This window comes from Musca autumnalis, unplaced genomic scaffold, assembly GCF_047663935.1.
Source record: "Musca autumnalis isolate F117 unplaced genomic scaffold, ASM4766393v1 scaffold_5, whole genome shotgun sequence".
Taxonomy (NCBI): domain Eukaryota; kingdom Metazoa; phylum Arthropoda; class Insecta; order Diptera; family Muscidae; genus Musca; species Musca autumnalis.
Genome location: NW_027412088.1, coordinates 23,379,260 through 23,393,659, shown reverse-complemented (window position 1 = coordinate 23,393,659; position 14,400 = coordinate 23,379,260). Strand labels below are relative to the sequence as shown.

Below are 14,400 nucleotides of genomic sequence, written 5' to 3'. Positions count from 1 at the left end.
TAAAATATAAAATATAAAATATAAAATATAAAATATAAAATATAAAATATAAAATATAAAATATAAAATATAAAATATAAAATATAAAATATAAAATATAAAATATAAAATATAAAATATAAAATATAAAATATAAAATATAAAATATAAAATATAAAATATAAAATATAAAATATAAAATATAAAATATAAAATATAAAATATAAAATATAAAATATAAAATATAAAATATAAAATATAAAATATAAAATATAAAATATAAAATATAAAATATAAAATATAAAATATAAAATATAAAATATAAAATATAAAATATAAAATATAAAATATAAAATATAAAATATAAAATATAAAATATAAAATATAAAATATAAAATATAAAATATAAAATATAAAATATAAAATATAAAATATAAAATATAAAATATAAAATATAAAATATAAAATATAAAATATAAAATATAAAATATAAAATATAAAATATAAAATATAAAATATAAAATATAAAATATAAAATATAAAATATAAAATATAAAATATAAAATATAAAATATAAAATATAAAATATAAAATATAAAATATAAAATATAAAATATAAAATATAAAATATAAAATATAAAATATAAAATATAAAATATAAAATATAAAATATAAAATATAAAATATAAAATATAAAATATAAAATATAAAATATAAAATATAAAATATAAAATATAAAATATAAAATATAAAATATAAAATATAAAATATAAAATATAAAATATAAAATATAAAATATAAAATATAAAATATAAAATATAAAATATAAAATATAAAATATAAAATATAAAATATAAAATATAAAATATAAAATATAAAATATAAAATATAAAATATAAAATATAAAATATAAAATATAAAATATAAAATATAAAATATAAAATATAAAATATAAAATATAAAATATAAAATATAAAATATAAAATATAAAATATAAAATATAAAATATAAAATATAAAATATAAAATATAAAATATAAAATATAAAATATAAAATATAAAATATAAAATATAAAATATAAAATATAAAATATAAAATATAAAATATAAAATATAAAATATAAAATATAAAATATAAAATATAAAATATAAAATATAAAATATAAAATATAAAATATAAAATATAAAATATAAAATATAAAATATAAAATATAAAATATAAAATATAAAATATAAAATATAAAATATAAAATATAAAATATAAAATATAAAATATAAAATATAAAATATAAAATATAAAATATAAAATATAAAATATAAAATATAAAATATAAAATATAAAATATAAAATATAAAATATAAAATATAAAATATAAAATATAAAATATAAAATATAAAATATAAAATATAAAATATAAAATATAAAATATAAAATATAAAATATAAAATATAAAATATAAAATATAAAATATAAAATATAAAATATAAAATATAAAATATAAAATATAAAATATAAAATATAAAATATAAAATATAAAATATAAAATATAAAATATAAAATATAAAATATAAAATATAAAATATAAAATATAAAATATAAAATATAAAATATAAAATATAAAATATAAAATATAAAATATAAAATATAAAATATAAAATATAAAATATAAAATATAAAATATAAAATATAAAATATAAAATATAAAATATAAAATATAAAATATAAAATATAAAATATAAAATATAAAATATAAAATATAAAATATAAAATATAAAATATAAAATATAAAATATAAAATATAAAATATAAAATATAAAATATAAAATATAAAATATAAAATATAAAATATAAAATATAAAATATAAAATATAAAATATAAAATATAAAATATAAAATATAAAATATAAAATATAAAATATAAAATATAAAATATAAAATATAAAATATAAAATATAAAATATAAAATATAAAATATAAAATATAAAATATAAAATATAAAATATAAAATATAAAATATAAAATATAAAATATAAAATATAAAATATAAAATATAAAATATAAAATATAAAATATAAAATATAAAATATAAAATATAAAATATAAAATATAAAATATAAAATATAAAATATAAAATATAAAATATAAAATATAAAATATAAAATATAAAATATAAAATATAAAATATAAAATATAAAATATAAAATATAAAATATAAAATATAAAATATAAAATATAAAATATAAAATATAAAATATAAAATATAAAATATAAAATATAAAATATAAAATATAAAATATAAAATATAAAATATAAAATATAAAATATAAAATATAAAATATAAAATATAAAATATAAAATATAAAATATAAAATATAAAATATAAAATATAAAATATAAAATATAAAATATAAAATATAAAATATAAAATATAAAATATAAAATATAAAATATAAAATATAAAATATAAAATATAAAATATAAAATATAAAATATAAAATATAAAATATAAAATATAAAATATAAAATATAAAATATAAAATATAAAATATAAAATATAAAATATAAAATATAAAATATAAAATATAAAATATAAAATATAAAATATAAAATATAAAATATAAAATATAAAATATAAAATATAAAATATAAAATATAAAATATAAAATATAAAATATAAAATATAAAATATAAAATATAAAATATAAAATATAAAATATAAAATATAAAATATAAAATATAAAATATAAAATATAAAATATAAAATATAAAATATAAAATATAAAATATAAAATATAAAATATAAAATATAAAATATAAAATATAAAATATAAAATATAAAATATAAAATATAAAATATAAAATATAAAATATAAAATATAAAATATAAAATATAAAATATAAAATATAAAATATAAAATATAAAATATAAAATATAAAATATAAAATATAAAATATAAAATATAAAATATAAAATATAAAATATAAAATATAAAATATAAAATATAAAATATAAAATATAAAATATAAAATATAAAATATAAAATATAAAATATAAAATATAAAATATAAAATATAAAATATAAAATATAAAATATAAAATATAAAATATAAAATATAAAATATAAAATATAAAATATAAAATATAAAATATAAAATATAAAATATAAAATATAAAATATAAAATATAAAATATAAAATATAAAATATAAAATATAAAATATAAAATATAAAATATAAAATATAAAATATAAAATATAAAATATAAAATATAAAATATAAAATATAAAATATAAAATATAAAATATAAAATATAAAATATAAAATATAAAATATAAAATATAAAATATAAAATATAAAATATAAAATATAAAATATAAAATATAAAATATAAAATATAAAATATAAAATATAAAATATAAAATATAAAATATAAAATATAAAATATAAAATATAAAATATAAAATATAAAATATAAAATATAAAATATAAAATATAAAATATAAAATATAAAATATAAAATATAAAATATAAAATATAAAATATAAAATATAAAATATAAAATATAAAATATAAAATATAAAATATAAAATATAAAATATAAAATATAAAATATAAAATATAAAATATAAAATATAAAATATAAAATATAAAATATAAAATATAAAATATAAAATATAAAATATAAAATATAAAATATAAAATATAAAATATAAAATATAAAATATAAAATATAAAATATAAAATATAAAATATAAAATATAAAATATAAAATATAAAATATAAAATATAAAATATAAAATATAAAATATAAAATATAAAATATAAAATATAAAATATAAAATATAAAATATAAAATATAAAATATAAAATATAAAATATAAAATATAAAATATAAAATATAAAATATAAAATATAAAATATAAAATATAAAATATAAAATATAAAATATAAAATATAAAATATAAAATATAAAATATAAAATATAAAATATAAAATATAAAATATAAAATATAAAATATAAAATATAAATAAAACATTGTAAAAACCTAAAAATTAATTAAATAGCTGGAAATAAAATATAAAATATAAAACATAAAGTATAAAATATAGAATATAAAATATAAATAAAACACTGTAAAAAAAAAAATAATAATAATAATTAAATAGTTGGGAATACGTATTTGTAATTGTATCTTCCAGTGTTCTATTGCAACACCGCTTATTTTCACTCAAATACTGATAGTTAAGCTGGAATTAACATTTTTCTAGATTACCGCTTTACTGATGCACCACCTTCCTTGCTGGCCTCAGCCTCAGTTAATAGATTAATCATCCATCAATCAAAGATTAGTTCAACTATTTAAAATTCTTTAATAAATATAATTATTTTTTAGTGGAAACTATTTTTTAATTAATTCTATAACAAATATAATTATTTTTTACTGGAAAGAATTTTTTAATTAATTTAATTATTCTCTGCTTCTGTCTCTTTTTAGAAAACGTTGTATTTCAAAAAAAGTACCTGGTAAGTTGAAATGTCGATGGCATTTATCCGTGTTGGAAATTATTAACAACATTTCAATTTCAAATATATTGACTTAGGGTTCAGAATACAAGGATGGGTCGTGAAGACCGGTTCATTGGGAATTCTAAGTAAATTACAGAATACATTATTGTTTTTAATTTAGTGACTAATTATTTTAAAAATATGAGAATTGACGCTAAGCTGTTTTGTGGCAATTACAAAATTCCCAATTTATTGCTGTTTTTGTTTTATGAAACATTCTCAGTGACGTCAATGAATATGTTATAGATTTGAAATGACTTCTTAGCAGCGTTTATTGTTGCCAACGATTTCAGAAACTTTAACAATAGAAAAAATGTTCATCTTCCTCCTATCGTAAAACCCTCAGCCTTAGGTCAACCGAGGAGATAATGGTTTAGACCCCAAATTTGTTGGTATCTATTATCCTCTACGCCACACAAGACGTCTAAAATATTAGAACAAAAGTTGTCTAACTGGGTTGTAGAAGAACGTAACTTCCATCCCATTTCATCTTAAAATAAATTTTATTTCTTTATTTATGTCCCAACGTCATCCGTTTTATTGTCTTTGCTCAAGTTGTTTATTTAACATACGCGCTGATCAGGTATGCTAATAACAACGATTTATATTCACAATTTGCAATCTCTGAATTTGCAATCAAAATTTATATGATGATGATTGATAAATAACCAATCAAGCAATTTCGTGTTCTAACTGAGAGGTAGAAAAAAAAAAAACAAATCAACAATTATTTTGTTGAAAAAATGTCATTGATACCTCCGTTAATTTATATAATTGACTACACTTGTACTCAAAACGTAATTACTTTTTGCTACTTCTTTGGGCATTTTGATTCTCTTGGTACGTTTAAATCAAATCAACGAATATAATTTGAAATTTTAACCATCATCTTAGGTTGTTGGTTATGTTTTGATGTTTCTTCTTTTCAATAGCATTTGTTCTATGTTTTGTTTTTTAACATTCCCAGCAAAACGAAGTGGAAGCACTTCATATTTCCTTTTAACTTATTCTTTGGAATAAGTTCAAATGAACTCATAAAAATGACATTTAAAAATAAGAAAGAGTCATTTTAATAGAATATAAAATTCTCCCACCTAGATTCCATTTCAAATCACTTGCCAATCACGGTGACTCTCATTCATTGTCACCGAATATTTTGCTGGGTAGTGTCTTAACAATTATGTATTTAAGTCTTTAGAAAAGTTTTAAAGTACTAAACCGTACTCAAATCGTCTATCATTACTGAAATAAACACCAACAATGGTTGTAGGCTTGTGTGAATTGTTATCTACACGTGTATGCTTTGTTGTTTTAAATTTCGTAAAGTTTCGTGCGAATGTCAAATTATAAGAATAGGGTTCATATGCTGCCGTCGCTGTAATTGTAATTGTACCGGTTTTTTTTCTTCGTTACCAATTTATGTCACACTTAAACGCGCTTCTAATGTAAACGAACACGAACGTGTAAAATTACATATGTATGTACGTATGTTTGTAAGTAAGCATGTTTGTTCGATAACCAATAACTCTTATATTTTGCTCTTACACAATTTTGATTAGTTCAACGTTTTCTATATCTTGATATGACTTTGAAAAAAATTAGTGTTGAAAAATGAAAAATACAGAACTGTCTGGGCCATGTCTTAAAAAATAATAGGATTGGTGGACTTACTTTTGTAGGTGACAACAAAGGTTTGAATATTTGTAAGTAATTTATTCTGTATCACATAAAACGGACATAATTACTTCAAATATTAGAGTTGTACCAAAGGAACTATCTAGTTCACTTCGCAGTTCCAATGGCCCACATATTTTCCTTGAACAAACTGCGTATACTTAACATTACTCGTTATAATTCATGATGTTACTCATACGTTTTGGAACTAGTACAAGGAATTAGGAACTAGATTACCCAACTCTAGCAAATATATTGAACTTTTGTCTTCGAACTTGATATAAGTTGGAATGAAATATTACGATGTACAAAGGTTGGGACGATGACAATGTTCCCGCAAATACCATAGAAGGGGACAAAGGAAAAATTTTCCCTTAGTGTAAGTTGTTGCATCAAAATCACATTGCAAACATTTCTGGCTAATTTTGATTTAATTGTTAAGGGATTTTAATTGCAAGCAGTCGTCTATGAAAGTAAATGTACAAAGCAATAGAAAGTGTCTTATTATCTCCCCTTCCAATAGTTTATAAGAGAAGAAAAATATACATTACATAACCATTAAACATTAACTTTATTAAACAAAGTTGGAACATCAATTAGTCACCCCAAATAATAGACATTCAGGTGTGTGTGGACAGACAATTAATTGTTGAAGTTCAAAAGACCTTTGAAGGCAATTATAAAATAAATTGTTGTTAATTTTTTATTGTTGGGTGGGGATGGTTCATTAGTGTTTTATTTAAAACTTGCAATAAATACAGTGGAACATAACGATTTTGGAAACCGTATAAAACAAAAATAAAAAATTAAAATTCTAACAATAAAAATAAATAATACATATTACATAATAAATAACAAATAATAAATTAAAATTTTTAATAAATTTTAAATAATAAACAATAAATAATACATACATAATACGCAATAATGCATAATAAATAACAAATAATAAATAGTAAGAAATAGTAACTATAGTAATATAAAATATAAAATACAAAATGTACAACTAATATTATTAGTAATTAATATCAATTATTGAATTATATATTATTACTATTTTTAATAACATTTTTAATTTTTTTGTTTATTATTTATATAAATGTAATTGTTTCACAAATAACCAATGCAAAATATAAAATACAAAATATACAATTTATATTAATAATAATTAATATCAATTATTATATTATATATTATTACTATTTTTATTAACATTTTTAATTTTTTATTATTATTTATATAAATATAATTGTTCCACAAAATATAAAATTAATATTAATAATAATTAATATCAATTATTATATTATGTATTATTACAATTTTTATTAACATTTTTATTTTTATTTATATAAATATAATTGTTCCACAAAATATAAAATATAAAATACAAAATATAAAAATAATAATAAAATATAATGATTGCTTAAGTCTGGCTTAACTTCATCAATACCTTTGAGAGTAAAGTTTACAAAACGCACTGACAGCCTGCAAAATTTACTGATCGCTACCAATATCATGATTTCATTCCGCCGAAGGGAATTATCAATTGGTTTTTCAGTTTTTGAAATGATGATTTTTCTAGTGAAAACCTGAACTCTTTAAGCATCATATGATTGAATATTCAACTAAAACAAAAAAACAAAAAACAGAGAAGGCACGCGCAAAAGGGAATTTTTAAATTCCAACAACATACTCACAGGTAACTGTGTCGATGTTACTTCAACTTTTCTTATTTGAATCGTGCTGTGAGCGTGCAAATATTTTGTCTGGTGTTTTTTTTTTGGAAAGCCGAAAAGTGAGCATCATTCTCATTAACATGAGAATACTCGATGCTTAAAGAGTTCAGGTTTTCACTAGAAAAATCATCATTTCAAAAACTGAAAAGCCAATTGATAATTTCCTTCGCCGGGATGAAATTTTTTATCGTATGACATACAATTAATAATGAACAAATATGGAAAATTCAATATAATTATGAAAAGCTAACTTGATGAAAATACATTAACAATTTCAAAGTACATATTTATAAAAAGTACAAAAATATATATTACGTCCCTGCAATACTCCCCCTCCAGGAGAATCTATGTTCAATAAATTAAATGTTACACGTTTTCGTTCTTTTTTATTCGAACCCATTTTCTCAGAATCAGACGATTCCACGAATGCAGGTTTGAGCCGATCTATTGAAATAGTTCTAGCTTCTCCGTTTTTTTCAATTACGAAATATTTCTTATTCTTTTCAATAATCCTATACGGGCCATCGTATGGGGATCGCAAAGATCTTTTTTGTTCCACACGAACCAACAATACGTATTTGCAACTTTTTAATTCTTTGTGAATATAAACATTACCACCTACATTCGTATGATGTGACAAATTTGAATGTGCTTCCTTAAATCTCTCTTTTAATTTAGCCATACAATCAGAAGATACTTGCTGTGAGCTCTGCACCACCATTTCACCTGGCAACCGTAAATTTTGCCCATAAATCATTTCTGCCGGAGTAGCTTCCAAATTCTCCTTAAAAGTGAACCGCAGATCAAGCAATACGATCGGCAATGTTTCGTTTATTTACAGGTACTCCAAAACGGCTTATATAATGAAAATGTCTTCGCAACTGTTGCGGATAGGCTTCTGGCCAACGTGTATACCTGTCAATAGCTGCTAGTATATACTGATGCCCGTTAGATGGTGGCAAGGGCCAACGATGTCAATATGTATATGTTCAAACCTGCCTTTAGGAATTTCTATTTTTTCAATAGGTGATTTAGTATGCCGAATAATCTTTGCTTTTTGGCAACCTAAACAAGCCTTAGCCCAAGCGTTAATTTCTTTGTTCATGTTTGGCCAAAAATACCTACTCGATATCAATTTCCTTGTAGCTCTTATTCCAGGATGTGACAAACCGTGCATTTGATCAAAAACTTCTTTACGTATGTTAGCAGGAACAAATGGCCTGGGAGGCATCGAAGTTTCACACCACAAATATATATTCAAAAAATCTATTTCGATGGCTTTCAGATTGAGATGCTTATTCCTATCAAGTAAAATGTCGTTGAGTTTGTTGTCCTTTTCCTGCTCCGCATATAACCTTTTTCAAATTTAAGTCGCTATTTGCAATTGCTTCAACTTCAAAAAACATGGAAAACGTATCCGCAACCAAATTTGACTCTCTTTCACGTATCGAATCTTACTGGTAAATTGTGATATAAACTCAAGATGTCTAGTCTGTCTTGGACTTCTTTCGGTTTTCGAAATCAGTGCAGAAAACAGCGGTTTATGATCCGTAAAGACTGTGAACTGCCTACCTTCTAACATATGTCGAAAATGTTTTATACTGTACTTGCACTCGGATGTACTCAGTTTTTTTGAAAAGAAAGCTAAAGATTCTACTCTTTTTCCTCTAACCTGCTGTAGTACTCCACCTATTGCTACACCAGATGCATCCACTGTAAGGGTCAGCTTTGCATCTTTGTCATAATGATGTAAGAGTACCTTTGTCGCGAAACTTTCCTTCAGTAGTCCAAACTCCAGTGTAGAGTCTTCAGTCCATTCCAAAAGTTTTTGCTTTTTCTCTAGTGCCTGTCCGATCATTCTATTTATAGGAGAAGCCATCTCATCTAATTTTGGTATATATTTATGGTAATAATTCACCATTCCCATAAATTTATTAATTTGCTTTCTGGCAGTTGATCGCTCAAATTCGCGAATTGCTGAAACTTTTGATTCTGATGGCTTAATTCCCGTTGCTGATATGTTGTGGTCAGGATAATCTACATTTGAAACTCCAAACGTAAATTTCCCTGGTTTAATATTCAAACCATATTCATATTCGTTTCGCTGGCAATGAGTACACCGCCAATATAAACAAAAACGAAATCGAAATCACCAAGTACTTCATTTATGAATCTTTGGAAGATTTGTGCAGAATTCCGAAGGCCAAATGGCATTCGTGTAAATTCGTACATTCCGAAAGGAGTGGTCATAGCGGTTTTATGAATATCTTCGTCTGCCATCGGAATCTGGTGGTAAGCGCGCAACAAGTCTAGTTTTGAAAATAAACTTTTACCTTTCATATTCATGTTGAAGTCTTGAATATGTGGCAAGGGATATCTATCAGGTTCTGTTACACAATTCAAAATCTCCACAGGGACGCCAATCATCTCCGTCTTTCTTAGGGACTAAATGTAAAGGCGAACAAACACTTGAATTTGATGGCCTGCATACGCCTGTTTTAACCATATACTCGAACTTTTTTCGCGCTAGTTTGAATTTAACTGGATCTAATCGTCTGGGTTTCGAAAATGGCTATAGTTCATTAGTTATTAACCTATGCACAGTAGATTGTTTAACTGGATTTGAATAGTCTGCTGCAGTTATGAGTGATGGATACTTCCTTAACAGTTCTGTGTAACGATTTTCGATAGCAAGTATTTTAGGTAAAGCTATATCGCACAACTGACCGCTCGCTTTTGTCGAAGCATTCGTTAACCCAGATAAAGCCACTGGTCGTTTAAACGCCACAAAAAATGGTTGCAAAAATTTACGTAAAACTCTGGCTTTTTCGAATATTTTTGTGGGATTTTTTGCATTTTGTTATAGTATTGTCTGTTATCTGTCATTTCACGCTTACATCGCTTCATTTGACCTACCTATTTCCACGCAATTGGCCTAAAACCCAAGCTATTCAAAAAAATCTACTTTTTTGTAATTTTCGACTTTTGATGAAAAATTTAAATATGCGATAAAAATTTAATCATAAATGTTAGAATCATATAAAGTCAGGGATTTGTTAGGAATATAGTAAGAGTATTTTATCAACCAAAAACCAAGGGATTGGCATGTAAGGATACACCAATATTACCCTCCAAAGTTTTTGGCACTTTTAAAAGAAGGCCGGATTGCGGGAAAACTATACGTTTTAGAGGAAAAAAATAATTTTTAAATAATGCTTAATAAGTCTCAAGAAAATAATTTTCATAAAAAATTTTAAATTTTTCTCGCAAAAAAAAATTCTCGGTGCTAAGTGGGTTAAAGGGTCAAGTAATGCCCGATTCTTAACAGCTATAAGTAGGCCGTATTTGTGTAAGAAATCGGCTCCAATTATAGGTTTCTCTATATTAACCATTGTAAAAACGAATGGAAATTCACTGCGTAATCCTAAATCAACATTTAATAGATTTTTACCGTATGTTGGAATCGAAGTACCATTTGCTGCGGTTAAAACTAAATCGGATTACCGTTTTTCATTCTTAAACTCAGAAACCGGCAGAACCGAAATATCTGCGCCACTATCAATTAAATATTTAATTTTGTTTGCTTTATCGTAAACAAAAAGGCGACGTGTAGATATTTGCTCGCCGCTGTTTGTCGCCCTAACAGCTGGAGTAACTAGTTTTTTTGCTGTTGTCTGCGGCGTCCAAATCAACACGGCTCTTCACATTTATTAGCGTTCTCCCCAAACCTACAGTGAAAGCCAATCTCTGCTATCAGATCTTGGTCGGGACCGCGATCTGTTTCTCGAAAATCTGCGGCCATTATGTGTTCGATAATCATTTAGATATCTTCTAATTGAACCCATTTCCGTAGATATATTCTTAAATTCCTCACACAAACAGCTTGTTATTTGCGTCAAGTTGTCTACTATCCTTTCAAATTCGTTACCTGTTTTTCCGGAAGTTACGACCCTTGCAACTTCATCTTCCTGTAAGACATCCCATATTTTATATGCTAATTTTATCAGTTCCGATATGTCAGTAACTCCCGAGCTAGTCAATGAATCGGCCAGCTTTCTCGGCAATTTCTTTATCCAGAGTTGCTTTAAAATATCTATACTTAAATTATTTCCTGCCAGCAAAAAGAAGGAGCGATAAAATTACGATGGTTTGCGATCACCTATCTCTGAATTTGACAATAATAAATCCAATTTCTTATTTTCACTGATTGTATGACGCTCAATATTTATCTCCTTGTGGTGGAGATTGAATAAAATCGAGAACACTCATTATAACATCTTGTGATAAGGCTGTGACTATGTACTCATACTTGGTATTTGATAACGTTATACCCTTTATTGCAAATTGCATTTCCGCATGCACGAACCATGCGTCTGGACAATTGGTCCAGAATTGAGGTAGCTTTACAGAAGCTGCTGCTATTTCAGTATTGTTTGAAGATGTGGTACCCGAATCTGAGCATACATTGTTTGCGCTTGCGCCCAGCCGGGTGGACGAGTCATTATTTAGATCTCTACGAATTACAAGACTTACAGCAATCCAAAAAATCCAGGATATGTAATGTGTAATATAAATTTCATTGAATTAACTTGAAATTCCAGGTATTGTTCTTAAACAAAATGAACTTTCCGCGGCTTGATTTGACTCGTTTTAATTTGTGGATTCCTGGATTCCTTGACTCGTACAAATTATTCTTTTTCATGGAAACCCACCATAGTGGCAACAATAATCTTCCTTTATATTTGAGTGATGTCTTTGAAGCCCGCAATAGTTCTGGGTCTTGAATCCAATCAGGTTAAATCTTGTTTCAAAAGTTTCGATGCCCGTTAAAATTCAGGCTCTTGAATCCAATTTTAAAATCTTGTTTAACAATAAGGAATCAAGAAAGAGAATCCTTATGAAAAATTGTTCTTCTATATGCTCCTGGCAGGATCGCCAGAATGTAAGGACACGATTTATATTTTGTAGAAACGTGTTTATTTAATAATAAGTTTTTATCGAATGACATACAATTAATAATTATGAAAAGCTAACTTGATGAAAATACATTAGCAATTATATTATATAACAAAATATAGGCAAAATGGAGTAAAATGGCATTTTTAATTTTTCGTTTTCTCATCGTTTTGACCTTCAAGAGGTCAAACAAAGGACATCAAAAATATCCTTGAAAAATTAAGTCAAAAGTGAGCATTTTGGCAGGCGCATATCTTCTAAACCGCGAAGAATTTTGATTTGTTCATGGAGGCAAAGTTGTAGCTCTTGTCATAAAGAATATAAATTCTGGACACATGAAATCCACCGAACCTCATCTTCATCATCTTCTATAACTTTTTCTATTATTTTCATTATTATTTATTATACATCTTTGTGTTTATTTCAGCTTTAGTCCATATTTTGTTGTATTCAAGTATTTGAATAACAACAAAATGTTTTACAGTGGATATGAAATTGATTAGTTGCGGGCGGAGGGTAGGGAATACTATAGTTTCAGTTGTCACCAAACAACTTCATCAGTTCCCTTTTCCCTTTTTTATTATCGTTCTTGTTATTATTGTTGCTATTATTGATTTATTTTTTATTATTATACCCTCAACCTTTAGGCTAAAGGGGGTATTTACACTTTGATACGACCAAAAATGTGCCTCATCGAAATAATGGTTTTAGACCAAGTATGTTTGTACGATATCCGTTTCAGACAATTTTGAGTAGATCTAGCAATGTCCGTCCGTCTGTCTGTCCGTCTGTCTGGCTGGCTGGTGCGCACGATAACTCTCGAACGGATCAATGGATTCGGTTAAAATTTTGTCCAGATTCGATTTAAGTTCGAAGATCGGCCATATAGGTCTACTCCTTCAGGTACCTTCCCCACAAATGTTCAAAAATTGTCGCAAAACTTGTGCGCACTATAACTCTTGAAGGAAATAACCTATTTGGTTCATACTTTGCACATCGTGTAATTTCTACCAAACTGTGATGAGGTTCCAATATGGACTCAATCGGTCCACTCCTTCTGGTACCTCCCACACAAAATTTCGGAAAAGTTCAGTTTATGACCTGGTCTCGAATCGCTTTGATTTTTGTTTACGCAAGTTGTATTCGCTGTCCACTATACGACGCTGTAAGTTTCATTAGGGGCAAGTCCATACTTCCTGAGAAAAAAGCCTGAAAGTTACCAAAAACCCTATGACACCGTGTGTAGTGGTTGGAGCGCAAGATAACTCTCGAACGGATCTGCCGATTCGGTCCAAAATTGGTCTTTCGTAATACTTTGTCCAAACTTAGTTCAAGTTCAAAGATGGATTATATCTGTCCACTCCTTCCGGTACGTCCCCCACAAAAGTTCAAAAATGTTCGGAACATTTGTGCGTACGATAACTCTTGAAGGGAGTAACCAATTTGGTCACTACTTTGGACATTATGAAATTTCTATCAGACTTAGAT

The 14,400-nt window shown here is 23.4% G+C and overlaps 1 protein-coding gene across 5 annotated transcripts in view; it reads left to right on the top strand.

Annotated features, from left to right (window-relative positions):
• Positions 1-14,400, top strand: part of emp (epithelial membrane protein) — an 83,926-nt gene that overhangs the window by 12,938 nt on the left and 56,588 nt on the right. For all 5 annotated transcript variants that reach the window (XM_073957046.1, XM_073957047.1, XM_073957043.1 and 2 more), the window contains one exon: positions 4,476-4,504. The gene's annotated coding sequence lies outside the window, so the exon portion shown is untranslated. The remainder of the gene's footprint in view (positions 1-4,475; positions 4,505-14,400) is intronic.